The sequence below is a fragment of the Giraffa tippelskirchi genome, chromosome 9 (genome assembly GCF_054371585.1).
Source record: "Giraffa tippelskirchi isolate mGirTip1 chromosome 9, T2T-mGirTip1v1.2.pri, whole genome shotgun sequence".
Taxonomy (NCBI): domain Eukaryota; kingdom Metazoa; phylum Chordata; class Mammalia; order Artiodactyla; family Giraffidae; genus Giraffa; species Giraffa tippelskirchi.
Window position 1 is genome coordinate 42,870,544 of NC_137283.1, and position 27,726 is coordinate 42,898,269.

Below are 27,726 nucleotides of genomic sequence, written 5' to 3' on the forward strand. Positions count from 1 at the left end.
AAGTGTCATCCCTGTTGGTGTCGCTGGAGCCACCTATTTCCCCGGAGTGCCTGGCAGCTTTTGGAGGGGGGTACCCGGCAAGGAGCATCGGGGACATGAGATGGAGACGAGAAGCTCAGAGACGGTGGCCTCCGGGGAAGAGGCGCTTGAAAACCCCCAGCGCCCGCACCCCGCCAGGGCCGGGCGCTCTCTGCTGCCTCCCGCGGAGGTGCCCCGTCCCAGCCCCGGCCCCCCTAGCGGTTCCTCGGGAATGCTGGGAATGTGAGTCAGGGCCGCGGAGAGCGAGCGAGCGAGCGAGCGCGCGGAGCGGCTGGGCTGGGGGCGCGGCGGAGCGCAGGTCTGGCTGCGCCCGCGCGAGCGCGCGTCTCGGGACTGCGGCGGGTGCCGCCCCCTCGGCCGTCGGCCCCGCCCGGCCCGGCGCCCGGCCTCGGCCCTGCGAGCGGCGCCCTTCCTCCTTCGCTCGCTCGCTCCCTCTCTCCCCGCCCCGCTCCTTCTTCGCCTCCTCCCGCTCCTGCACGCTCGGGCTCCGGCTCTGGCGCCGGCTCCGGCTCCTCCCGGCCGCCCGGGGCCAAGGAGACGTGAGGTTGTAAAAATCCATGTGGGACGGCCCCGGGGCGAGCATCAGAAAGGTGAGACGTCGGGGCCTTGGCCGCTGGGTGCCCGGCTCCCTCGGAGGGGCCGTTCCGGGGCATCCCTCGTGCCGGGTCCCCCTCACTCGTGGGGAGCTGCAATGCGTTATCGGGGTAGCCGAGGGATGAACCACTCGCCTCTACTTGGGCTTGCTGGGGCGGGGGAAAGGATGGGGCGGCCTAAGGGCGGATTTGTCTTGATGTAGAAACCTCCGGATTGGAACAAGTGCACGGCTTCCTCCGGCGTGCGGGCGCTGCTCGCTCGCCCCGGCGGCCCGGGCCACCTCCCGCAGTCCCTCCTCGGCAGCCACCCTGATTGCTCTCCCTTTTTTCTTTTCTGCTCCCCCTCTTTCGCCTGGCTTTCCCCCCTTTTGCCTTGAAGGGTGAGGGTGTTCGCAGGGGCAAGGGTCTCGGGAAACCCCCAGGCAGAACAAAGTAGAGGAAGGTGGAGCCCCAGCCCAGGGGGTGGGGTACCTGGCTTCTTCGGTGGGCTCCGACGGGTTTAAAAAAAAAAAAAATTCGTGTCAGAGAAAATGAAGCCGGATTTATTGGCGAGGAGTAGGGGGTGGTGGTCCATGAAAACGAATACGATGTGAAATTAAACTGAACGACCTGCTTTCTCTCCCCCTTCCCATCTCCGAATTATACAAGAAAAGGAATACTTATAGGGTTGTACCTATTCATTTTATTTTTAAATTATTGTCCGAGCCTTTGAAAGATCATCTTAGGACAGTGAAGATTAAGGGCTGCTTTGGTGCGGGATAATAAAACAGCGCTCGTAAACTCGGATCGGCCTTGCCTTTTTAATTTTGTACTTAAGGGTCTCTTTTCTCCTTGCCTCAGAGGGAGGGTGCCCTCTGTTACGAGCAGATCGATTTTAGGAGGCTACCTGCCTTTGCTGGATGAAAGGCAATTTACTCCCGGAGCGGTGAATTGTCAACTCCCTCTGTGATTGACAGCCACACCTGCCACTTATGGGGGCAGAACGGGGACCGCTGGAACCGCAAGAGCCAATCAATGCTTGAGAGAGGAGGGCAGTTCCCACTTGTCTTGGTTAGTTTCCTGGTTGGCTTTTTAAATCAGTGGTTTTACTTAACCATTGGTTTACACCAGGTGTGAGGTTCCAGCTGTGAGAGGCAGACAAGCGGGAAGAAAACTCTTCAAAAATGGGCTCAGAAGCAAGAATGCTTCACTTGTATTTGTCACCCCCGTTTTAGTTGTAGTAGTTGGGGATGCTCAGGCCATTGGCTTAGAAATGAAAATGAAATGAATCTGTATAAAGGATGAAATGGGAGAGTGTGTTGGGGATTAGAATTTTCAACCGATTTCTCTTGAATTGCATGCTGCTTTATAAGAGATACCATATACTCGAGCTATCTGGAAAAGGGTGTGGCACTTTGTCTCCTATGGTCAATCTTGTCCTTGTAAAGTCACCTTGTTTCTCAGTATACAGTACTTAGCTCTTTGCTCTATTGGGGGGATTTATAAAGATATTTTTGAAGCAGGCAAACATGCTTTATTTGAACTACCATGAATAGAAAGGATTCTTTTAGTTTTTGACGGTGTAACTCAACTTCTGGAAGTGAAACCTGCCTTCTTCACTTCCAGTTTGGATGTCAGTTTGGAGGTGGCAGTGGGGTCAAGCCAGATGCTTTCTGAAGGGTAGACGAGTTTGCCTTTAAGGTGAATTTGCTTCTAAAATGAGCCATCTTGTTGGTTTGCGTCTCTGCTTTAATTAAAGCCATCACAGTTTGGGAGGGTGGTGTGTGGATCCTGATGGAAGCATGGCTTTCACCAGCAAGATTTTCGAGGGTGGATGGATTGTGGATAGAAGACCAGATCCTTCTCAACTCTCTATTAGTGAACGGCTAATTTTTCAATACTCTTCTCCCTTAATTCAGTGAAAAAGTTACCGATTGATCCGGAGAGCTGTCACCTTACAGAAGACATACCTGAATGTGAATATAAAGCTCTGCATTGAGCATATCATGAACGGATTGTGGGCTAGAGTACACTGATTAGAATAGTCCTCATGTAGGAGCCAGGTTTGTCAATTATCATCATCATTATTATTGCATATGCAAACACTTTAGGGGTACTTTACGTATATTTTCTTTATTAAATCCTGCAGAGCCCCTATGAGGGGTGTGTGTATGTGTGTGTGTGTGTTAGTCACTCAACTGTGTCCGACTCTTTGTGACCCCATGGACTGTAGTCTGCCAGGCTTCTCTGTCCATGGGATTCTCCAGGTGAGAATACTGGAGTGGGTTGCCATTTCCTCCTGCAGGGGATCTTCCTGCATTGTGGGCAGATTCTTTACCGTCTGAGCCACCAAGGAAGCCCTTATAAGGTAGATAGGACTACTATTATCCCCAAATTATAGATGAGGAAACAAAAATAAATTAAGTATATTGCTACAGTTTAGTGTGAGAGTGAGAACTTGAGCCCATGTTTCTCTGATCCAGAGCCCATGACCTTGGGCATGGCTTTGAATTCAAATTCTGGTTGTGCAGTCTGCATGGGTTCAGTCTGCAGTGTGTACTCTTCCAGCTTACCTAGGGCTTATTCTGTTAAGAGTCCACTGTGATATTAATGGTCTTTGCACTGTGCTGTTTGCCTCGTCACTTTGAAGGCTCTTTCCTCCACCATCAAGCAAATTAGGTAACTTTGTGTGTTATATATTTCCAGTATGTCAACTCTGGCCCAAAGGAAATTTGGTTCCAAACTTAATGATAACTTCAAAGAAACTAAAACAAAATAACATGCATACTCTTCCATCTTCCTTGATACCTTGAGGTTCCAGCTGGAGTTGTGAATAAGTCTTAGTTGAATACATACTCTTTTCATTCAACTGGCTTTATTTTTTCTTCTCTAAAGGGTAAGAATTTTGTTTTCTTTTCCACTTACGAAGAGATTCTTTTTCATTAGTGATTAAACATAGTTATATTTAAAATTATCCTGTTATAACAGTATGGCTCTCTTGCTTTTTTGTGTAACAAAAGCCACAGACTGTAGCCTTTCAGTGTCTTCTTCCCATTGATGAAACTCAGTGGTCATGGTTTGCCAAAACAGGTCTCCTGAAAAGTGAGTTTAGATGAATGGTATTGAAGTCCACAAATTCACTTCATCAGATAGTCTTTGATTTTGGTAGTGTTGACTTTGTACAATTAACATTTTTATTTGTTTTACTAGGACTTCCTTTAATAACCCCTTTTTATCAGCTAATAGCTTAACACATTGGCTGTCATATGGGAGATCTACCTGCCAGCCAACAGTTGAGTTTCACAGTGTTTATGTTATTTCTTGATACTTTATTGTGATTTTCCTTGTTTTAGAAAGATAGTAGAACAAAAGGAAAACAGAAGCATTGATATTAATGATAATGTAGGTCTCATAAATTTAAAATAGTTGATCCAAAGATAGAAATCATTAGGTGTACCAAAGACAGAGATGCTTCAATCACTTCATTTTTATGAGAAAAAAGGAGAAAAATGAATGATTATGTAAGAAATGTGAAATTATATCAAATGGTAAAAGAAAAATTAGTCACCTTTTGCTGTGTAACAAAACTCCTGGACTTAGAGCAACAGGCATTTATTCTCACCCCCATGAGTCTGTCCGTTGACGGTTATTTTTGACTGATCTAAGTTGGGCTCCTGTGATGGCTCTGCTGTAGGTTGTAGCTTGGATCCTGGGCTGTTCCACCTGTGTTCTGGGGCCCAGGCTGAAGGGATAGCAGCTATGTGGAGTGTGCTCTTCTCATGGCAGATCAGTGTATTCAAGAGCCAAGTCAAACTGTACAAGCTAATGTGATTTCCATTAATGATATTTTTGGATATACCAAGTTAGATGGTGAAGCCCCAAATCCATGGTTAAAAGTAGACTCTGCCCCTAGTTGGGGAGGGAATATTTAATGAACTATAATCTGAACTCCTACAATGTGTAAAAAGAATAATTTTTTTTTTAGAATTTTGTAATTTTTTCTTCTCATTCTTGGGGAATGCAGTCTTCATCTCCTCTCTCCCACTCATATTTTTATGACATATAAACATAGTATTTTGCATTTCAGGAATATACCATGTTTGATTCTAGAGGATTGACTGGAAAAGCAGGTATGAGTATATACATGAGTATATAGATGAATTACTTAAATGATCCAGGCACCTACTGTGTTTGAGGGACTGTGCTCAATGGAGTGAGGAGCTCAGGAGTTTCTGTCTGATATGAGTCCTGTTTCCATAGAACTTATTAGGAGTAGGTGTCAGGAAACACTTTGTAGATGAAATGCCATTTTCCTGCTTCCTTGAAGCAGTGATAATGTTAGAGATAGAACAGGGGATATAATGGAAGTGTAAGGTGCACATCTGGATATAATGAGTTATTCCATTTGGCTAGAGGGGTGATAATAATAACAATAATAATAATAATAGCAGTAATTATAGCCTAGCTTTTATTGAGCAGTTAACTATATGCTAGGTACTCTGCACTCTGCTTAGCACTTTATGTGAAATATATCATTTAATATTGGGATATATTGGTAAATACATCATTCAATATTGGGGTAGACCTACTTTCTGATTGCCTATCTAGTATTCATTCTTTCCTTTCTCATTAAAGGAACTCCAGTTTTGTTTGAGATGGGAATATGCCTGTCTCACACTCCCAAACTCTCTTATGTGAATGGCCATGAAACCTGTCTTAATAATGATGCTTTGACCCCTTTTTGCCTCTTGCTGTGGGGAAAATGGGTGCAGTGCCTTGAGGAGCAGCAGCCAACTTCCTTAACAAAGATAAGTTGTTGTTGTTGTTCACTTGCTAAGTCATGTCTGACTCTTTGCAATTCCATGGACTGCAGCACACCTGGCTCCTCTTTCCTCCATTATCTCCCGCACTTTGCTCAAATTCATATCCATTGAGTCAGTGATGCTGTCTAATCATCTCATCCTTTGCCACCCCCTTCTCCTTTTACTTTCAGCCTTTCCCAGGATCAGGTCTTTTCCAATGAGTCATCTCTTCATACCAAGTGACCAAAGTATTGCAGCTTCAGCTTCAGCATCAGTCCTTCCAATGAATATTCAGGATTTAGTTCCTTGAGGATTGACTGGTTTGATCTCCTTGCTGTCCAAGGGACTCTCAAGAGGCTTCTTTTGCACCACAATTTGAAAGCATCAATTCTTCGGTGCTCAACCTTCTTTATGGTCCAACTCTCACATTTCTACATGACTACTGGAAAAACCATAGGTTTGACTGTACAGACCTTTGTCGGCAAAGTGATGTCTCTGGTTTTTAATATGCTGTCTAGGTTTGTCAAAGCTTTCTTTCCACGGAGAAAGCATCTTTTAATTTCATGGCTCCAGTTGCTATTTGCAGTGATTTTGGAGCCCGGGAGGATAAAAATCTGTCACTGTTTCCACTTTTTCCCCTTCTACTTGCCATGAAGTGATGGGACCAGATGCCACGATCTTAGTTTTTTGAATGTTGAGTTTTAAACCAGCTTTTTCACTCTCTTTCACCCTCATCAAGAGATTCTTAGTTCCTCTTCACTTTCTGCCATTAGAGTGGTATCATCTGCAGAGCTGATATTGTTGATATTTTTCCCAGCAATCTTGATTCCAGCTCATGATTCATCCAGCTGATGTTTCGAGTGATGTACTCTGTGTAGAAGTTAAATAAGCAGGTGACAGTATACAGCCATGTCATACTCTTTTCCCAATTTTGAACCAGTCAGTTTTTTTCAGTTTTGGTTCTAACTGCTGCTTCTTGACTTGTGTGCAGGTTCCTCAGGAGACGAGTAGCATATATTAAACATGACAAAGCTGGAACCTGGAAGGCTGTTGGTTTTGATGACATTGTTGAGCCATAGTACAAGCCTAGACTGCCTTCCCCTGTTAAATCAATACTTCTTATTACTTAAAACAAATAACCTCCTTAGTTGTAAGCCACTATTTGTTACTTGTAATCAAACATAATCTTCACTGATACATATAACTTCTCAAGAGCCTCTGCAAATAGATGTTATCACACCTGTTTCAAGGGTGAGAATATGAAAATCAGATTAAGGCATTTGCACAAGATCTAGGATTCATTTTTGAGTCATTTTGAATTTTAGGGCCATCATACTGCCTTTGGCTGGGCAGATAAGTACCATAATAGAGAGACTGTTGGAAAGGTAGTTTGGAGTAAAATTGAGGAAGGAAACTGGATTCCAGGCTGAAAAGTTTGAGTTTTATTACTGGGTGAAAGAATACAGTTGGCCCTCAATATGTGGAGATTCTGAGTCTGGGGGGTTGACTGTAAGGGACTTGAACATCCTCGGATTTTGGTATCCACGGGCATTCTAGGGCCAATCTCCTGCAGATACTTGAGGGGCCACTGTATAAGATGACTTGACAAAGACAGAGACTGGAGTTTGGAGGACCAAGGAGGCTTAAGTGATGTCACCCAGTGCTTTAGTGTGAATGAAATTGGAGGAAAAGCTCAACACAAAGGTGAGTTGGGAATGTGAGAAGAGACTGGAACTGACTGAACACAAATCATAGTCGGCTATTAACCTGTTATCTTCTGAGAACAAAACTAAAGTCTTCTGAAGGTTAGTTTTAACTTCTACTAATGGTTTCGCATTTGCCAGGAAGTAATGAGTAACATAGAGAACTGTTAATGGGATGTGAATCATTATTTAGTGCAATAGATGGGGACTTCTACTTGTCTGTACCATTTATTGAACCCTTGATGACCTTGAATGACATGATTTTGATCTGGGTCTGGCTCTACTGCACCAGTTAAAGGTAGCAGAGATGAAGGGTAAGGCCAGAGAGTGGTGCAACAGCACAACGAATTCTGTCAGTGGACTTTTTTCCACATCTGCTAAACATTTTGGTGCTTTCTTAGAGGTGGGGTAGGGTCAATTTAACTTCCTGGGCCTCCTTCCCCCTGTTTCTCTACTTTTTTTAATCTATAAAATAAAGGATTTGGTTTACATTAGTGGTTTTCAAATGTTTTTCAGCTGTAGAAACTTTTGTTTCCTGAATAAAAAGTTGTCTGGACCTTCAGTTTAATATAGAAAAAAGCAGAGCTGCTCTGAAAATTCAGGGCCTGGGTTTACGTAGCCTGGGATGTCTTTATGTTGAGGCTACTGCTCTGAAATGCTCCCTACATGTTTTCCCAGGTCCAGGATTATGTGAATCTTAGAGCTGTCCAGATGTTTTATTGGAGCATCCTCTTTAACAAATCACTTTGTTATTCCACAGCTTGCTGTGTTTTAGTATCATCCTGGGTAGAGATTGGTGATGGACAGGGAGGTCTGGCATGCTGCGGTTCATGGGGTCACAGAGTCAGACACGACTGAGTGACTAAACTGAACTGAACTGAGGGTAGAGGTTGTTAATGTTCACCAGGGCTCCTTTTTCTCCAGGTATATGTTGAAAGTGACTTGTGTTACCTCTATTTCTAGAACACTTAATTTCCAGTGTGAGACCGTCCAATACTCTCTTCTGCTGTGATGGTCATGGAAACACCTGTTGAGATGGAGCCTACATGTGCCACAGTCCCTAAGTCACTAAATGAACAAATCTTCTAGTCAGTTGGCGTTGGACGTATAATGTGACTATACGTTATAGTGAAATAAACCTTTGTTGTTTTAAGCTACTGAGATTTTGTGATTGTTTATGCAGCATTTTAAAAAACTTATCTTTATTGATAGATCATCTTTTAGCAATCTTTAGCATCTTTAGTTTATCTGCTAAACTTTATTTAACTTGCTTTTGAAGTGTCTTCTGGATCAACCTGAGGCCTGCCCAGCTTGTCCTTACTTTGTGCTTAGAAAAATAGAAGGCAGCATGTACATTTACTGTCTGTGTAGGTCTCTGTACTCATAGGTTTTATGATTTGGAATGTTGTTGTTTAGTCGCTAAGTTGTGTCTGACTCTTTTGTGACCCCATGGACTGTAGCCCGCCAGGCTTTTCTGTCCATGGGATTTCCCAGACAAGAATACTGCAGTGGGTTGCCATTTCCTTCTCCAGGGGATGTTCCCAACCCAGGTATCGAACCTGTGTCTGCTGCATTGTAGGTAAATTCTTTACCCCTGAGCCACTGGGGAAGCCCCATGAATTGGAATACTTAACTATGTTTGCTGTCATGTTAAAAAAAAAGTCCAAGTAAATATTGTGTAGCACACCTTACTTTTTTAAAAAAGTGTTTAATTTAATGCCCTATTGCTTTTTAAGGTAATAGAACCTCAGTGGCTCGGGGAAGAATGATTATTTTCAGTTACCATAATAATGGCTACTGTGGATTGAGGGCTCATTCATTGATTTGTGAAATATTTATTGAGCATCTACTATGTGATAGGTACTGAAGGTATATGGATGAACCATAGATAGTTCCTCACTTGGAGCTTACACTGTAGTTGGGGGTTGTGAATAAGTTTTCTCTGTTCTATGAAGGATACCAGTTAGGAGCTTTTACTATGTGGTAGGTGCTTTATATTCCTCATCTCATAGTACCTATAATGATAGGTATATTATCGCCATTTTATAGGTGAAGAAACTGAGACTCCAAGAATTTGATAACCTATGAAGGCAAGAGTTTTTGCCTTTTGCTTAGAAGGCAAAGTGCTTATTTGCACTTTAACCCTCAGTGCTTAGAAGAATCTTTGACACATTGTAGTCGCTAAATAAGTATTTGTTGATTAAATAAATGATCAGAGGAACTTGCTTAAAGTTCATGTTGTGGGAAAGCCAGAACTTGAACCCACATCTGCCTGATTCTCAGGCTGTTGAATTATCACTGGGTGTAGTAGGAGAGTGTGTTTTCATACGATAACAACAGAAGCAACCACTGAGCCCCACCAATGTCAATGCAAAAGGCACCAGCAAGAGCCAGATTGTCTCTTTTTTATGGCTAGGGCCAAGTTCTCTGCATGAATTGCTACTCACTCTGTCTCAGCTGGGGAAATTTGAGGCCACTCTCTCACTGACTTAATTGCTGATGTAATTGGTCACCCCTCTCTTGGGCCAGTTCAACTTCTGCTCTAGCTGGATTTCCTTAGCACTTGACTAGCCCTGTTTCCCAGGACTGTGCCTCAAGTTCTGCTTTTAACATCTTGCACATCCCTTCTCCACTTTCATTTTTCAGATGTGTTTGAAGTTCCAGGAAATCTCTAGTTGTTGGCACCTAGTGGGCACTCAACAAAATGAAAGGGGAGAGAAAGAGAAGAAAAGAAAGGCAGCCAGCACTTTCAGGAAGGAACTAAGTGATGACTTTTTCCTGGAAGTTAATAGTGGGATTGCAGCTCCAGCAGATAGGGAGGATGGGTTGGGTTGCTGGATATATCTGGGGTAGGTACACCTGTCGATGGAAGTCCAGTGGCAACATTCATAGATGCCTTATACCAGAAGCTCTCTCTAGGGTAGGTACACCTATAGATGGAAGGCCAGTGGCAACATCGATAGGTACCTTATACCAGTAGCTCTCTCTGGGGTAGGTACACCTATAAATGGAAGGTCAGTGGCAATGTTCATAGATGCGTTATCCCAGCTTTCTCTGGACTAAGTACACCTATAGGTGGAAGGCCAGTGGTGATGTTTATAGATGTCTTATACCAGCAGTTTTACTTTGCTGTGTTTTCTTCAAATTCTATATTTTGCTCTCTTACTTCTCCTGTATATGTGCAGTGTGTGCACACACATCTATTTATATGCATGGGAGTCTAATAACATTCCATCTTTCTTCCTGCCTTACAGCTTTCCACCCCTAAAGGTAGTTGTCATTCTGTGATTTCAGACTATGAATGAATCACAGGCAGCAAAGTGCCTTCCCCTGTAAGTGTATTAAGAACACACTATTAATTCAAGGCAACTTCTTAGTGGCTCAGAAGACAAGAGCTTGAATGGGAATTGAGCAGCGTGTTCTTTAAGAATACACTCAGATCCTTCTGCAAACTGTGAGAGACTTTCCCTTAAAACAGTATGGCTAATTATAGTAAGGAAGGGCAGGGTTTTATGTAAGAATTATACCAACTTGTGCTCGGTAGTTACTAGTTCTATGTAGCAGATTTCTCTAAAACAAGGTGAGTGTGAAGGATAGGAAGTACATCCTCTGTGGGCCCAGAGTGATTGAAAGTAGGGACCCAGGGTGATTTGGAGTCTGGGGGCTCCTCTGAGGGTGGAGAATAACACTCTGAAGGTGGAAGGCTGAGTGGTTCCGTAAGATGTGAGATTGGTCTGATCTCTAGTTATATTCTTGGTCAAACTGGTGTAGATGCCAAACTCCTACCATGATTGCTTTCTTGTTCATGGTTTAAGCTTAGCCATTCTGCCTTCCTGCCAGCTGGCTCCAAGCTAACTGCCATCCCTGGAGAAGCAAGGCTGTGGTTCAAAGGGCAGGATCCTAGTGTAGCAGTGTTGTTGATCCTTTTCCATGTTTAGCTCTCAGGGAGAGGGCTTTAGATGTGTTTTCTTTCCTCCTGGTGATTGTTTTTTTTCCTTTTGGGTAAAATTCCCAAATTCCCTCTACATTCTTCCCCACCCCATTTTGGTTCTTTAGCCATCTTGTGTCTGAAACTTCTCCATGGGGGGATGCTGGAGGTTGGGTAGCAAATGGGGTGAAAGCTTGGCCTTCTTAGAAGCTCATTGAAATAGACCCTGTTAGATGCTGGATAAATACAAAAGCCTCTGAGTTTCAGTAACTGCTATTCATCAGGCTCGCAAGCATGGAGCAGTTAGTAGGGGTGCGTAAGGAAAATTCTTTCCTTTCTTGTTAAGCCTGAGAAAGAACTATCTTCATATACAGACTTTGAATACGTTGACAGGACATCCTTAAAATCAGCAATGTGAATAGTTACTTAGAATAACTTCAGAGCAGATTCTTTTGGATATAGAGATGTGAGCCCTGACCTGTGAGTCAAGAGACCTAAATTCTATTCCTGGCTTTACCAGTAGCTTTCTACTTATTTTTCTGTTTCTTGATATATATCAAAATCATCTGGCCCTTCTCCAGGTCTAAAATGATTTTTTTTTTTACAGCAGATTTTTATGCAAAGGATCAACTAACTGTGATTTTATTAATGATTTTATCCTGGAAAACAAAAATGGCCAGAATGCTTTCATGATGGACTTTATTAACAAAGAGTTAAGCCATTATATTATATATTCACTCTATATGTGTGTGCTTGCTTCATGCCAGCTCTCTGCTGGCACAGGGGATGCAGCTGTACAGAGCAGGTGGTTTTGAGGGGCTCAGGGATTATAGCCTTTAGTGGGGCACTAAGCAAGTAAGCAGGCTACTGGAGTGGGAGCTCTTATGGGGGAATACCCAGGCTGTCTTCCTCCAGGAGAACTGAGGAGATTCATGGATGAATGATGGAGGGAGGCATCTAGAAGAAGGTTAACACCTAAGGTGAGATAGAACAGTAAGTGGAATTAGCTGGTGTGGACTTGGATTTTGATGGTACAATAACAGAGGGAAGAGTCCAGATCCAAAGAGGAACAAGAGAATGGAAGTTTGGGGGCTTGGGGATATTAAAGTAGACATGTGGAGCTGGAAATTAGCTTGGCTTGGGGTGGCGGCTGGTGAGAGAGGCAGGAAGAGTAACAGGCATGAAGACTCTGTGATCTACTAAAGGAGATAAAGTTCAAGCTTAACCATCAAAGGGTTTCAGTAGGGGACTGACACAATCAGAGATGCTGAATTCTCTTTATTCTTCTTTCATTCTGCTTTCATGGCAATAACTACCTGCTTCTGGTATTGGTGGAAGTATGGAATTTGACACTGGGTATTAGCAGGATGACCTGGAAAACAAAGGAAAGGTTATGAGTATGGTCTTGGGAATCCTAGCAGTGTCCATTCTGATTTCATTGACCAAACACACTTTCTGCAGCCTTAGTGACTTTAAAAGACCATTTTCCATGTGAAGATGCTCCTGATAAAAGATCCATAGCGGGATTCCATACTGCTTGTTGTTTTTGAGCATCTCTGTGGATGTTATGTGGGACCAGGGTTCTTTTCAGTGAGTTTTGAGTAGAGCACAGAGTATAGATCTTGTTTTAAAATGTTTGCAGTTAATGGGTGCAATTAAACAGACTTTGTTAGACCAATTGAAGGAAATAATTGAAGTAATTCATAGTGTATGGCTTTTGAAAGTGGTGTGAGAAAGCTCATGAGTGAAAATGGTTTAATTATTCTGTGAAATGTACAAGACTGAGAGTTACGTGCTGAAATTGTTTTCATTGTGCCATATATCTCAGCAGCCTATGACTTTACTTCTGTATGATTTTTGTACTCTAGATGGTAGCATAATAAACTGCCTTTCATATATTAATCTTGAGTTCTGTGCTTCAGCTTATAAATCAACATTTGAGCTGCTGTATCATGGCCTTATCTGCTAAAAAATAGTTTTATAGAGTTGACCAAAAGTTTTGTTCAGGTAAAAACCCTTGGTCAACCCAATATTTCAACAACATCACCATGTTTGTATAGCAGAGTTTTTGTAATCATTTGAGTGTTTCTTTAATCTTCTCATTATTTTATGAAAGTAAGTGGAAATGGAAAAATAGACAGTAATAAGGTGAGACATATGAGCCTCATAAACATAATGTAATTGAGGCAAAGATAGACACCATTAAAAATGCCCAATATAGATGGTGTGTACTCAGTCAGATGCTGTGGACTTAAGGTGACCCACTCTATATAGTTGTGAGGGATAAGAAAGAAGATACAGGCTATGGACATAGCGAATTTTTGAAAAAAGCTTTGTGGACAATGATAAAGATCAAGATGTAACTTGGGATTCTGTCACTTATCGGTTTTGGAGAACAGAGCTTCCCTTTTTAACATAACTGTTGTCAACTTTTGTTTGTTCAGCTTTAAAAATATACATATATATTAAGAAAGGTATTTTCTGCAAAAGTAGTAGATAGAAATTGAAGTCACCAGTCTTATGTAGAAAAGTCCACCAGAGTTGGTAGTGTATTCCTTTGGTTTGCTTAGTGGCATTGTTGGTCATAGTGATTAACAAAATTCACAGTATTTTGGCAAACCAGTAAAGATAAACCAAAGAAAATAAAATGGACCTAGCAAAGGATATACCTCAATGGATTTTCATGATTCCATGGTTACCTTTGGTACACTGTGGAACAGAAAAAGACTAAATACATTTTAGTCCTCATCATATGCCTTAGTGATGCCAAGATGGTATATTTGTAGCCAAAGAGAAAGATGGGTAAGAATTAAGGTTTGTGTACAATTAAACAACCCTCTGATCCCCCAAGTCAGGAGGGTATGACGGTGATCTGTCTGCCTTGGAAGAGCTAATTGATATTTGGGAGCTTGTTTAATCTCCCTTGTGGGCTCTGCCCACTTCTAAGCAAAGAATTGTGTTGGGTGCAAAATTCTATTTCCTTTTCATGCTTCTTGTGGTTAAATGATGAATGTGAAATCATGGGAGGTGTTAATCAGATAGAAGATGGGAAAGAATAACTCTTGGATTTCTAGTCTCTTCCTGAAACTGAGAGAGACAGTTTATCAAAATGGCAGATAACTATTGGGCCAAAAGTTCAAAAACCCATCTTGAGTACCTTCTGTGTGTCAGACATTATGCTAATCAAGAATTATCTCTTTTAATCTTGGTAGTACCTCCATAATCCAAGTATTATTTCTCAAAATGAGGAAATTAGCACTTAGAGAAGTTAAGAAACTTGACTGTGTGTCTTAGTTTAGCTTCTCCCAGAAAGAGAGAAGCTTTTTAGAATACTTATCTTGGTATTCTAGTTCAAGTAATTGTTTGGGACACACAGGGAATACCAGTAGGTGAACATGGATATAAGATCGGGAGGAGAAGGCAGCCGATAGCTGGGACGTTATTCGGTAAGTTACTACAGAGATGACTGGAGCTTAATTTTACAAGGAAACTCTGAAGAATAGTGTTAAACACTTGCCTCTGTATAATCTCATGTGAGGGTTGAGGAAACAGCGGTGTATAACCACCAACTTCTGTCAGTTGTTTTTTCTTTCCTTTTAGATAATTTATTTTTATTATTTTTATTTTTTATTGTGGTAAAATACACGTAATGTTTATCATTTAAACCATCTTTAAGGGTCCAGTTCTGTCATATTAAGTACATTCACAGTGTTGTGTAATTATAACCACTCTCTATCTCCAGAATTTTTTTATCATTGCAAACTGAAACTCTGTGCCCATTAAACAATGACTCCCCATTGCCTCCTGCCCCCAGCCCTTAGCATCCACTATTCTACTGTCTGCCTGTATGAATTTGATTATTCTAGTTACCTTCTATAAGTGGAATCATACAATATTTGTCTTTTTGTGTCTGGCTTACATCTCTTAGCATAATATTTTCAAGAGTCATCCATGCTGTGGCATGTATTGAAGTTTCCTTCCTTTTTAAGGATAAATGATAGTCCATTGTATTTATATACCACATTTTGTTCATCTGTTTATCTGCCGATGGACATTTGGTTTGTTTCTACATTTTTGCTATTATGAGTAATGTATCTATGAACGTTAGTGTATAGATATTTGTCAGTTTTTAAAAAAAATAATTTTATTTATTTATTTTTGGCTATGCTGGTTCTTCATTCCTGTGCAGTTCTTTCTCTAGATTCGACAAGTGGGGGCTACTCTCTAGATGCGATGTGCAGGCTTCTCATTGCAGTGGCTTCTCTTGTTGCAGAGCACAGGCTCTAGGGCACTCAGGCTTCAGTAGTTGCGGCTCCCAGGCTCTAGAGTACAGGCTTAATGGTTACCGCACACGGACTTAGTTGCTCTGCAGCATGTGGGATCTTCCTGGACTAGGGATTGAGCCCATGTCTCCTGCATTGGCAGGCAGATTCTTTACCACTGAGCCACTAGGGAAGCCCCTGTCAATTATTTTTAAGAGTGGTTAATTCCCTGGCGCTTACATCCCACCCCTTGCAAAAGTAGAATAGTTTTCCAGGGTTCAAAAGAGTCCCTCAGCAGAGATGCTGATATTGGCTGTGTGAAGTCCTTTGGGGCACTCTAAAATGTTCAAGTCAGAGGGACGTTAGTGGGGCACTTGAGAGCATTTGTTACAAGATCTTTACCCAAGTAAGTAGAGAAGCTAGAATTTGAATCATGGCCTCTTGACTCAAAGCCCGTGCTTTTAACTGCTCTACACTGAGTGCTGTTATAAGTGTAATAGTACTGAGATTTGAAGATGAATGAAATGTGGTTATTGCCTTCAAGCACCTATCAGAGTTGAATCATTTGTTTTGCAAAATGCTGCAGGGAAGACAGTGGCATCATATGGAGCAATTTCGAACTCACAGATCCATTGTAATTGGAATCACAGGTAGCAGATGAATGGGTCCTCTTTCTCCTGACATCCAGTGGGGAGGCATTCCTGGGCCAAGCATGACTGGACTCTTCATGCGGCTCTGCTTTGGGGCAGGCACTCACACATGTGCTGACCACTGGAGTCATGAGTTTCCTCCCATGCCCATTGATGCAACTACATTACCTCAGCAGGATTTATCCTCCTTTGAGCCTTTCTAATAATTATCTTCATCTTGATGTCCAAGCATGAGGAGCACCTATTTGTTAGGGAAGAAATCAAGGCCCAAGAATGATAAAGAGAATACATTTAGAGGCAGTTAAAATGGTTGGTTCTGTGTATCTGTCTGATAAAAACATCATTTACAAATGCTTTGCATTTATCTAGAGATCTAACATGAGACATTTGTCCCTTGGTACTGTGGCAAAAGGAGAAAAGAAATGAGAGATCAATCAGTGAGGAAATGCTATTCTGTATTTTAACCTAAATATTAAATATTTTGTTTTAGTATTGCATTTGTGGGAGCTGGGTGTATTAGTCAGATATTGTCAAGTTGTACTGAGATAACAACTCCACATCACAGTGGCTTACTTCTGTCTCTTGGGTACTGCATGGTTCTACCCCACATTGTCTTTATTCTGGGGCTCAAGCTGAAGGAGTGGTCCCTTCCTTAGAGGAGCTGTTCTCGTGGTTCAGTTCATTTGCTCAGTCATGTCTGACTCTTTGCGACCTCATCAACTGCAGCACGCCAGGCTTCCCTGTCCACCACCAACTCCTGGAGCTTGCTCAAATTCATGTCCATCGAGTTGGTGATGCCACCCAACCATCTCATCCTCTGTCGTCCCCTTCTCCTCCTGCCTTCAATCTTTCCCAGCATCAGGGTCTTTTCCAGGGAGTCAGTTCATTGCATCAGGTGGCCAAAGTATTGGAGTTTCAGCTTCAGCATCAGTCCTTCCAATGAATACTCAGGATTGATTTCCTTTAGGATAGACTGGTTGGATCTTCTTTCAGTCCAAGAGTCTTCTCCAACACCACAGTTCAAAAGCATCAATTCTTTGGCGCTCAGCTTTCTTCACAGTCCAGCTTCTCAGCCTTTTGGCTAAGATCAAGTGTGTTCTCATGGTAGAGAAGAAAAAAACAATGGTTTACTCACAAGATGGCTCTTAGAGCTTCTTTTTGGATGTGGCATGTGTCATGTCAGCTCACATTACATTCTACAGAACCAGTCACATCGCCAGGCCTTGTGTCAGTGGGGTAGGAAAGATTCTCCTCCAAAGGGAGGGAGAGACTCTAGAGATGAACTGACTAGAGAGGGACAGTGACTACTTTGAACAAATGAGGCATTTTGCTGCACTGGCTAAAATTTTATCTCATGTGCAATTTGCTTAGTAGTGTTTAAACCATCTAATCTTTTTAGATCCCTTGCAACATGTTTAATATTGTTTTTCTTCTTTCACTCATAAGGAAGAAACATACTGTACATAATGGTCTAGTTCTCTTCCCAGGATCCATGTAGAACCACCTATGTAGCTAGTATTATTTTTCCTAATAATTGAAGCAGTTGTTACTGTGTTTTCAAGAAGTGATCATAGAGATTGAAGGGAACATTGAGACTCAAAATCTGAATGCTGTTTATAGTCATTTGTGAAATGAATAGAGAACAAAGGACTAATTATTGACAACATGATGATCATCCTTTAAGAAATCAATACAATGTGTCTGTAGTTAATATTGACGATGATGAGGGTTGTTGTACTGATATTTATCAAGTCTCAGGCACTGTGCTGAGCACTTACACTTTCTCTGATTTAGTCATCACTCACTTTCTTTTTGTGAAGTAGCTCTTATTACTCCTGAGGCCATTGTTACTTACTGAGGTACTTACTAGGGCTCAGAGAGGTTTGTTAACTAACTCAAGGTTAAACAGATGATAAGTATGAGTTTCAGGACTCAAGCCTGGTGTATATTTAATCACTTAACCAAGGTCTCTCAAAGTTAGATGAGATCCCTTTTAAAGAAAGTCATTTCTTGTAGAACTCCAGGGTTCACTTAAGTTATTGTTATTGTAAGGACACCTTTAATGGTATAAGCATAAAACTGGTAAGGTTTTTTTTCTAAGCTCCTACATCTTTATAAAACTTAAATCAATTTAGAAATTAAGTACACTTTATGTTACTAATTCAAATTAACGATGTTAATTTAACCACATTAACTAAACTGCTGCTTATAACTGGAATATGATGCCAACTACTCTGGGCGGGCTCCTTCGCAGTCATCTGGTCTACCCTGCTGTGTGCTGCGTGAGGACTCAATTCTCCCACCATATTCACAATATCCAACTCGTGCGAAACTTTGCTTCATGCTGAGGGACTTGACATCTCTTACCTTTCATTGGGTAAGGACACATCATTTAGATTTACAAGTCCATCTTCTTTTTTTCACTTTGACCCATGGTGATTCCTTAGGGTATAGCTTGTTGCTCAAATGCAATGGGCATGGCTGCTGTGATGATCAAGAATATCCTTCCATTATTTATTTTTAGATTATTGAAATAAAAACAACCTTAAGTTCTCAGGAGATTTGTAAATTCTTTAGCATATACAACTATGGATCTGCCCCCTCCTTCTTATTTTTTGCTCAGGTTAAAAACTGGATTTTCTCTCTCTGGTACTATTCTGTCTTTCTTTTATAGGATTTTCTCCATATGAGACCACACCCTGTCACTACCTGAAAGGTTCTCTCATCTATTTCCAATGCTCACAGCACCTGGCAGCATTTCACAGTAACTGAAGTTTCTTATGTAAACCTGAATAAAGAGGCTATGTTTCCCTTTTGAAATGGAGGAATTTGAGTTTCTTGAAGATCAGAAATCGTATTACAGATTTGTTCTTGAAGTATCTGTTGAATAGATTTAAACTATGCTCTGTAATTTCCCTTTTAATATATTTTGTTAGATAAGTCTACCCTTGTCTATGCACTAAGAGTTTTAACTTGATGACTTAATGCAGTTACTGACACTTTTTCATTACAATTTCACTTTTTAGAGTGGTTACTGAATACTATTAAACACTCTGAACTTAGGCCTTGCTGAAGCCTCCTATAACTCCTCTATGATGATCAATCATATTTTTCAGAGACCTCAGAGGATATAACATTTTTTCTGTATCTTTTTTCCAGAATACATAGATGAATACTTGTCTCATCTGCCCATTTAAGCTGTTTCCCATCCTTTGCTATTGATTGTGGATTTTTTTTTTGGAATAGTTTATAATCTTTGCTAAAAATGTTCCTTGTGTATATGATTGTGTGTATATTCTTTTCTAGTAAAAGGCTATTTAGACATAATCCTTACATGTTGATTTTAAATGTAGAAAATTTTTGTGTGATTGGATGTTTAGGGGCAAAGAGGTAGAGTTGTTATTCTTCTACCTTTCTGTCATTTTCTCTGAAACATCTGTTAGTTGACAGATTGAGGATTTTTTTTAGTGTAAGACCCAATAATTCCTGAAAAAAATTTTTTTTGATAAGTACACTATAGCTAGAGCTTTGCCAATTGACATTTTACATTTGCAGATTAAAGGAAATGCCCAGATGTTTTAAAAATGAATCTAAAAACCTTATTTATCTCTCAGTGCAACCAGCTTAATTTGTTACATTTATGAAACTTTATGAAGCAGTGAATAATGTTGTTATAATCAGCATATTATATTAACCATAATTATTTTCTTAAAATTTGATTTAACATCTCAAATTATTTTACTTTTACTGGTTGTTGCTTGGGATTTTGCTATATTTTAAACTTGTGGATCTAGCTGCATAGTACCTAGTGGTCTGTTCCTGTAACAAAAGTTTTTAGGTGCTCCAGATTTTAAATGTAATCCCTTAGAAGAAATTGATAGTGTTTGAAATTAAAAGAAAAATGGTCCATGGAAAGTATGATTAATTAATACTTGGTATACAGAGTCCTTACTTTGTAGTATAGAATGTAGTCAGCCTTTCACTTAAGCACCTTATCGTAAAATATAGCCAAGGCAGCTGAACATGTAATCATGCTAAATCTGCACATGGGAAATAGCAATTATAAAATGAGTTTGGGGGAACTAAAGGAGAGAGTCGTGATATGTGGATGAGAGTGTCTGAGTTGCAGACAGCTTCTTGGAAATGATGAGAAAGTATTTTTGAAAATCTCTGCTACATCAAGCTAGGCTTTTTTTCCCCCCAATTCATGTCATTGTGGTAAAGAGGAAATGGCTTATTCAGTTCATTCACTCAGTTGTGTCCAACTTTTTGTGACCCCGTGGACTGCAGCATGCCAGGCTTCCTTGTCCATCATCAACTCCCGGAGCTTGCTCAGACTCATGTCCATTGAGTTGGTGATGCTATTCAACCATCTCCTCCTCTGTCGTCGCCTTCTCCTCCCGCCTTCAATCTTTCCCAGCATCAGAGTCTTTTCCAAGGAGTCAGTTTTTAGGACTGATCTCCTTTAGGATTGACTGGTTTGATCTCCTTGCAGTCCAAGGGGCTCTCAAGAGTCTTCTCCAGCATCACAGGTCAAAAGCATCAGTTCTTAGGTGCTCAGCTTTCTTTATAGTCCAACTCTTACATCCATACATGGCTACTGGAAAAACCATAGCTTTGATTAGATGGACCTTTGTCGGTAACCCCATGAACAGTATGAAAAGGCTTATTATTAGGACTTTCAATACCTATATATATGTGTGTATGTGTGTGTGTATATATATATACATATATATATATATACATATATGTATATATATATGGTGTTGTAGCCTTAACATAATGGGAACATGTCTGTTTTTATTTCCAGTTTTAAAAAATGTTTGATGTCTTAAGCATTTTTGAATAGAGAGCCAAGTTTGACTCTGGAATGTCTAACCAGGCAAGCGTAGTGGGCTGAGATAATTCTAAGACAACTTTCAGGTTCAAAACCACTGTGCCCTGTTCTGGTAGCCTTGGGCTGATCAAAGTTAGCTTTTATTGAGTATTAGCTCTGAGCTAGACATTGTACTAATTACTTTTCTTCTGTCATCTTAATTTTTCCCAAATCACTATGGACAATACTGTTATTATACTCATTTTACAGATAAGAAAAATAAAGATTGGCAGACTAAAGTAATTTACTTAAAGCTGCACATTAAGAAATTAGAGATAGGATTCCCCACTGGTCTAATTTTGAGGTCCTCTCTTTCCTTTTTTAAAACACTATGTCTCACCTCTCTGGCTACAATTACAAAATTACTGCATTAAATGCCATGGAAGTGATTTCAATCATATGATGAAAGTTCATAATATATAGTCTTCCAAATATTCAAAAACTGTTTTATATGTCTTCTGTGTACCCTTAGCTCTGGGCAGGAAGAGCACCTGCATAGGGCCTGAGGCTTTAGAAGGCCCACTGTGGCCCTCATCTGCCTGCACGTTCCCCATGGGGGAGGGGTCTGCAGGGCCACACGGAGGTTCCCACCTGGAACCTCTGCCTGGCATTCTAGAGTCAACCCTAGGTACATACAGGCCTGGCACCTCCACTGCTTAAGTGACCCTGAGTGGTCTTCCAAGGTCCGCTTGGATTTCTTTGCCAAAGTCTGTCCTTCTGAGGACAAACCACTACCGTTGCATACACTGTTAGGCCTAGAGTTGCTGTTGTTGTTATTCAGTCCCTAAGTCATGTCTGACTCTTTGTGATCCCGTGGCAGCAGCATGTGAGGCTTCTCTGTCCTTCACTATCTCCTGGAGCTTGCTCAAACTCACGTCCATCAAGTCGGTGATACCATCCAACCATCTCATCCTCTGTCGTCCCCTTCTCCTGCTGCCTTTAGTCTTTCCCAGCTTCAAGGTCTTTTCTATGAGTCAGTTCTTCACATCATGTGGCCAAAGTATTGGAGCTTCAGCTTCAGCATCAGTCCTTCCAATGAATATTCAGGGTTGATTTTCTTGAGGATTGACTGGTTTGATCTCCTTCCTGTCCAAGGGACTCTCAAGAGTCTTCTCTAGCACCAGTTTGAAAGCATCAATTCTTCAGTACTCAGCCTTCTTTATAGTCTAACTCTTGCATCTGTACATGAGTACTGAAAAAACCACAGCTGAGGGGTACCTATTTGTGAAAGTATGAACCATGTGCCAGGAAACTACTTCCTGTGGGTTAAGTGTACCTAACACATGTTTTTATAAATAAAGTTTTATTGAAACACACCTACACTCATTTGATCACAAATTGTCTGTGACTGCTTTTGTGCTGAAATGGCAGAGTGAATAGTTGTGACAGAGAGCAAACGGCCCATAAAGCCTAAAATATTTACTATCTGGTCTTTTTAAGGAAAAGTTTGCTGGCCCCTGGTATAGACAGAGCTAGGTTAGTGTACAGTCTGTGGAGTTCACATATGTGAGGCCCCGGGGGTGTGGCTGAGCCTGAAGTGGGGCAAGAAGGCTGTTGGCTGGGGGAACGCCTGCCTCTTGCCACTGTGTTTTGGCCAGAGGTCTGAAGAGTCCAGGAATTCTAAGTTCAAAATTTAAACCTCATCTTTTGTGTGTTTATATTTGTCATGGTAAGAAGATAAAATTAACTTTATTTGCTATTTTTTTATCTCAGTTTATAACTGCAAAATATATAGACGTATGGTACTTGGATTTCTGTTTGTACTCTTGCCCTGGGTCCCACAAATGTTAAAACAAATGTTAAGCCCTGGAGTTCAGCATAGGGGTTTAAAGTAGGAAGGTCGAGAGACTCCAAAGAATCACACAAATTAATATGGAATTAGAATGTGGGAAGTGCTTTAGGTCATATATGGATTACTCAGAAAACTTACTTCAATTTTCATTTGTCCAAAGGAAACAAAAACTGCTAGAACCCACTTGCCAGCTTAGCTGGAAGTTCTAGGTCTTTCCACTAGGGTTCCTCCCATCTCTCTCCATTTTTTTCTCATCTCCCTGCTTGACCCCTACCCCAGGATTACACTCTCCTGAAGTGAGGGGGTTGCTGCTGCTGCTAAGTCGCGTCAGTCGTGTCTGACTCTGTGCGACCCTATAGACGGCAGCCCACCAGGCTCCCCCGTCCCTGGGATTCTCCAGGCAAGAGTACTGGAGTGGGTTGCCATTTCCTTCTCCAGGGCATGAAAGTGAAAAGTGAAAGTGGAGTCGCTCAGTCGTGTCCGACTCAGTGACCCCATGGACTGCAGCCCGCCAGGCTCCTCCGTTCATGGGATTTTCCAGGCAAGAGTACTGGAGTGGGGTGCCATTGCCTTCTCCGGAAGTGAGGGGGAACCGGGTATAAATCCAAGCCCAGAGATGTTTTGTCCCACCGTTACGCCACATGATTGCACCTTTGTGCCACAAGGTGTTGCTGGTGAGACTGGCCTTTCTCAGATGGAACATGCTGTGGGTCCCTCTATGATAACCACTGTATGGTCCCACAAGGGGGAAGGCTGATCCTGTCTTCCAGCGCCAAGCTCAGCCACGGGTGGGCCGTGCATGGTGCAGCAGATGCTGTTGGTGCCCCACCCACATCTCCTCAGCACTCACAGCCTGTATTGGAACATGAGAGCTTTTTCTTGGTCTCCATGTAGCACAGACTGGGAGTGCCAGGGGAGCTGCCTTTAAAGAGGTGTACCTAAGAGGCAGGTTCTACACTGTCTCTTGGAGCTCTTTCAGCAGAATTGAACCCAGTTGTCTGTAGCAGAAACTTCCTTGAAAGTGCACCCTGTATTGGCTTCCTTCACTTCTTTGTGTTAGTACCAAACTCTCCCTTCAGTACTCCCTGGGATTACCTCCTAAATGAACCACCTGCCTCCCAATCCTCGTCTCACTGTCTGCTGTCGGGAGCCCTGCTAGGAGACGTGGCCCTCCTCCTGACTCACAGCCCCACCTCATGCACAGTGTTGTGCCCCTCTGCACAGGCTCTGCTTGGCGTGGCAGGACCTCAAGGAGCTTTCTGTCTCACCCACTTGCTTGTCCACACAAACTTCTCCATGGTTCCTGGGTCACTTGAGTCCCAGTCACCTACGTGGACTCTCTGTTATCTTGAAGTAATTACTTTATTTCTGAAAACTCTAGTCTTATTTGCAACCATTTTTGTTTCCTCACAGAGATCTCACATATCCTGGATCCCGGGCATCATGACTTGGATGTCAGTGACTTTCTTCCCTGAAGGCTCCAGAATCTTTTGTACATATCCTCTTCTTAATGGCTTCTTATTTTGTAAACCAAGGATCTGAGGAAGTGCAGCCTTGGTTGGGTTACAAAAGGCTTTCTTATACCTTACCTAAAAGATCCAGGCTACTTGGTCACCCTATTTAGTTGAAGCAAGAGAGACACTCAGACAACCATTGCAGGGAAGATGAAGTCAGCTTCTCTTATTTAAAAAAAAATGTCTTTCATATCATAAGAAAAAGCATTATACTTTGAGACAAGATAGCTGAGAGACCTGATTTGGATGGGATAGACCTTGTGGATGGGTATCCTGTTGTATGCTGTGATCAAAACGATGGAGAGGAATTAGCCCTGCAAAGAGGACAACATGTATGAAGGTTCTGAGACTGGAAGGGACTTGATGCATCTGAGCAACAGAAAGAAGACCCAGGCAGAGTCAGTGAAGAAAGTGGCAAGAGAGGATGCTGGAACAAGATCCTGTGTGGCCTCAGACCATGGGAAGGATTTTGATCTTTGTCTAAAAAGCACTGGGAAGCTTTGAAGGGGTTTAAGTGAGTAAGGGAAGATATTTTGTGATCAGAATTGTTGCTTAAAATAGTTTGGCTCATGTGTGAGAAATAGAATGCAGGAGTTTTAGGAAAGGGGAGATGCTTTAGGAGGGCATGGGAGAGCTTAGGCAGTCACTTGGTGCAACAGGGTGGTGATAATAGAAGTGGAAATAAGAAATAAAGAGATTGAGAGATATTTTAGAGGTAGAATTGATAGGATTTGGTGATGGACTTGAAGTAGGTGATAAAGGAGAGCAAATTTTTATTTAAGATCTTTTAAGTGAGTAGAAGTGGTAAAATTTAAATGCCTGTAGGAGCAAGCATGAAAAGAGGGAATCAGACTGTTAGAAGATAATAGGGAATGGAGGGGAACTGTGGCCAACTGGAAGATTCATGTCCATTCTTGAAGGGGCAGCTGCTGGTTGGTTCCGACCAGTTGTTGCCATGTAGGGAAGCAGGCCTGACATTGTCAGATTTTCACATTTTTCAGGAGAAGCCAGAGTCTGGTTTTAATGTGAAATGACCATTTCTGTTTATGTCGGCAACTAGATCAGAATTCTAAAGAACTAAAGAACACTGTACTAGTCACATACCACACGTGTGCAGGTGGCATCTGGCTCCTGGGCAGCCACTTCCTCTAGAAAGGTTTTAGAATTAGCCGTAGTCTGTGACACAAAGTATTTTAAAAGTTAGGGTTGCCAATAAGAAAAAGAAAAAGGATACTTTAAGTTGGGACAAATCTTGGGAGATACTGATGATCTCAGCTCACATGGTCTGTCAGCAGGGCTCAGGTGATGGGTTGAGGCTGAGATCTGTGGAAATAAACTTAACCTAATTTAGAGCAGATAGCAGGAAGTGACTTTTTCTTAAAATAGACCATTCTAGACCATGATAGTCTGAGATACTTGGGTTAGACTGGAATCAAGGCTCTTTCCATCTTTTTCCACTGAGCTTACAGTTCAAGAGTCCTTAAACCTTTTGAGAGTGAGTAGATGAGTGTTTATTTTATTTATGAATCCATATGTAATTGGAGAAAGAACTCATATAGGTTCATAAAACCTGTACAGTTTTTTATTTTAGTGTTTGAAGCTTAAATGGAACCTACCTTTGGACTTCAGATTTTATTTATGAGGTGCTTTTAAAGCAAAAGGTGTGCAATTAATTTCTTCTTATTACATTCAGCAATATTTGTCTGTTTCTGTGCCCAGTTTGATCTAATTTATCCTTAAGATTGTATTTCACAAATATATAAAAAAGCATGTATTTTTTTAAAAATTAGTTTTTATTGGAGTATAGTTGCTTTACAATGTTGTGTTTGTTTCTACTGTAGAAGAAAGTGAATTAGCTGTACATATACATATATCTCTTCCTTTTTGGATTTCCTTACCATTTAGGTCACCACAGAGCATGGAGTAGAGTTCCCTGAGCTATACAGTAGGTTCTCATTCATTATCTATTTTATGCATAGTGTCAATAGTGTATATATGTCAATCCCAATCTCTGAATTTCCCCCCCGCTTCTCCTCCTTGATGCCATACATTTGTTCTCTACATCTGTGCCTATATTAGTGTTTGGAAAGAAGGTATTTTTGAGAGTTAACAAGAAAGCTCAGTGATTGGGCCTATCTTGGCTTCATAATAGTATTTAAAACACTAAGATCTTAACTGCTACCTCATTTTCTGTAATGTATTTATAGGTGGTTGGAAAAGCATAGAAATGGTTTTCTTGAAGTCAGTAAATGGTAATAGGAGTCCTTGCATTATTGATTACTGAGTAAAGTTGATCTTGCTGTTTCTCAGAGATTCACTTTATAGAACTGAAAAAAAAAGGATAGATGAGAATTAGGAGACGACAACCAAAAAAAACCCCGAGTGTCAAAACAAGTACCTAAAAATACATCAGGAGACTTAAACACATCTGGGCTGAGGGATTTGGAAATGACTCAGAACAGGAAGGAATCACAAGACTTAGGAGAACTTGACAGCCATGGGAATTTGCCTTTGCTTTACCTTGTCAGTTCAGTTCAGTCGCTCAGTTGTGTCCGACTCTTTGTGACCCCATGGACTGCTCCACGCCAGGCTTCTCTGTCCATCACTAACTCCTGGAGCTTGCTCAAACTCATATCCATTAGGTCAGTGATGCCACCCAACCATCTTGTCTTCTGTAGTCTCCTTCTCCTCCTGCCTTCAATCTTTCCCAGCATCAGGGTCTTTTCCAATGAGTCAGTTCTTCACATCAACTGACCAAAGTACTGGAGTTTCAATTTTAGCATCAGTCCTTCCAATGAACACCCAGGACTGATCTCCTTTAGGATGGACTGGTTGGATCTCCTTGCAGTCCAAGGGACCTCAAGAGTTCTCCAACATCACAGTTCACAAGCATCAATTCTCTGGTTGCTCAGTTTTCTTTATAGTCCAACTCTCACATCCATACATGACCACTGGAAAACCATAGCCTTGACTAGACGGAACTTTGTTGGCAAAGTAATGTCTCTGCTTTTTAATATGTTGTCTAGGTTGGTCATAACTTTCCTTCCAAGGAGCAAGCATCTTTTAATTTCATGGCTGCAGTCACCATCTGCAAAGATTTTAGAGCCCAAGACAATAAAGTCTGTCACTGTTTCCATTGTTTCCCCGTCTATTTGCCATGAAGTGATGAGACCAGATGCCACGATCTTCATTTTTTGAATGTTGAATTTTAAGTCAGGTTTTTCACTCTTCTTTTTCACTCTCATCAAGAGGCTCTATAGTTCCTCTTCGTTTTCTGCCAAAAGGGTGGTGTCATCTGAGTATCTGAAGTTATTGATATTTCTCCCGGCAATCTTGATTCCAGCTTGTGCTCCTTCCAGCCCAGCGTTTCTCATGATGTATTCTGCATATAAGTTAAATAAGCATGATGAAAATATACAGCCTTGATGTACTCCTTTCCCTATTTGGAACCAGTCCATTATTCAATGTCTGGTTCTAACTGTTGCTTCTTGACATGGATACAGGTTTCTCAAGAGGCAGGACAGGTGGTCTGGTATTCCCATCTCTTTCAGAATTTTCCACAGTTTGTTGTGATCCACACAGTCAAAG

At 41.5% G+C, this 27,726-nt stretch overlaps 1 protein-coding gene across 2 annotated transcripts in view; it reads left to right on the forward strand.

The window, feature by feature from the left end:
• Positions 1-333: 333 nt before the first annotated feature.
• The window catches only part of ERC2 (ELKS/RAB6-interacting/CAST family member 2), a 957,804-nt gene continuing 930,411 nt past the window's right edge, over positions 334-27,726 (forward strand). For both annotated transcript variants that reach the window (XM_081524874.1, XM_081524873.1), the window contains exon 1: positions 334-629. The gene's annotated coding sequence lies outside the window, so the exon portion shown is untranslated. The remainder of the gene's footprint in view (positions 630-27,726) is intronic.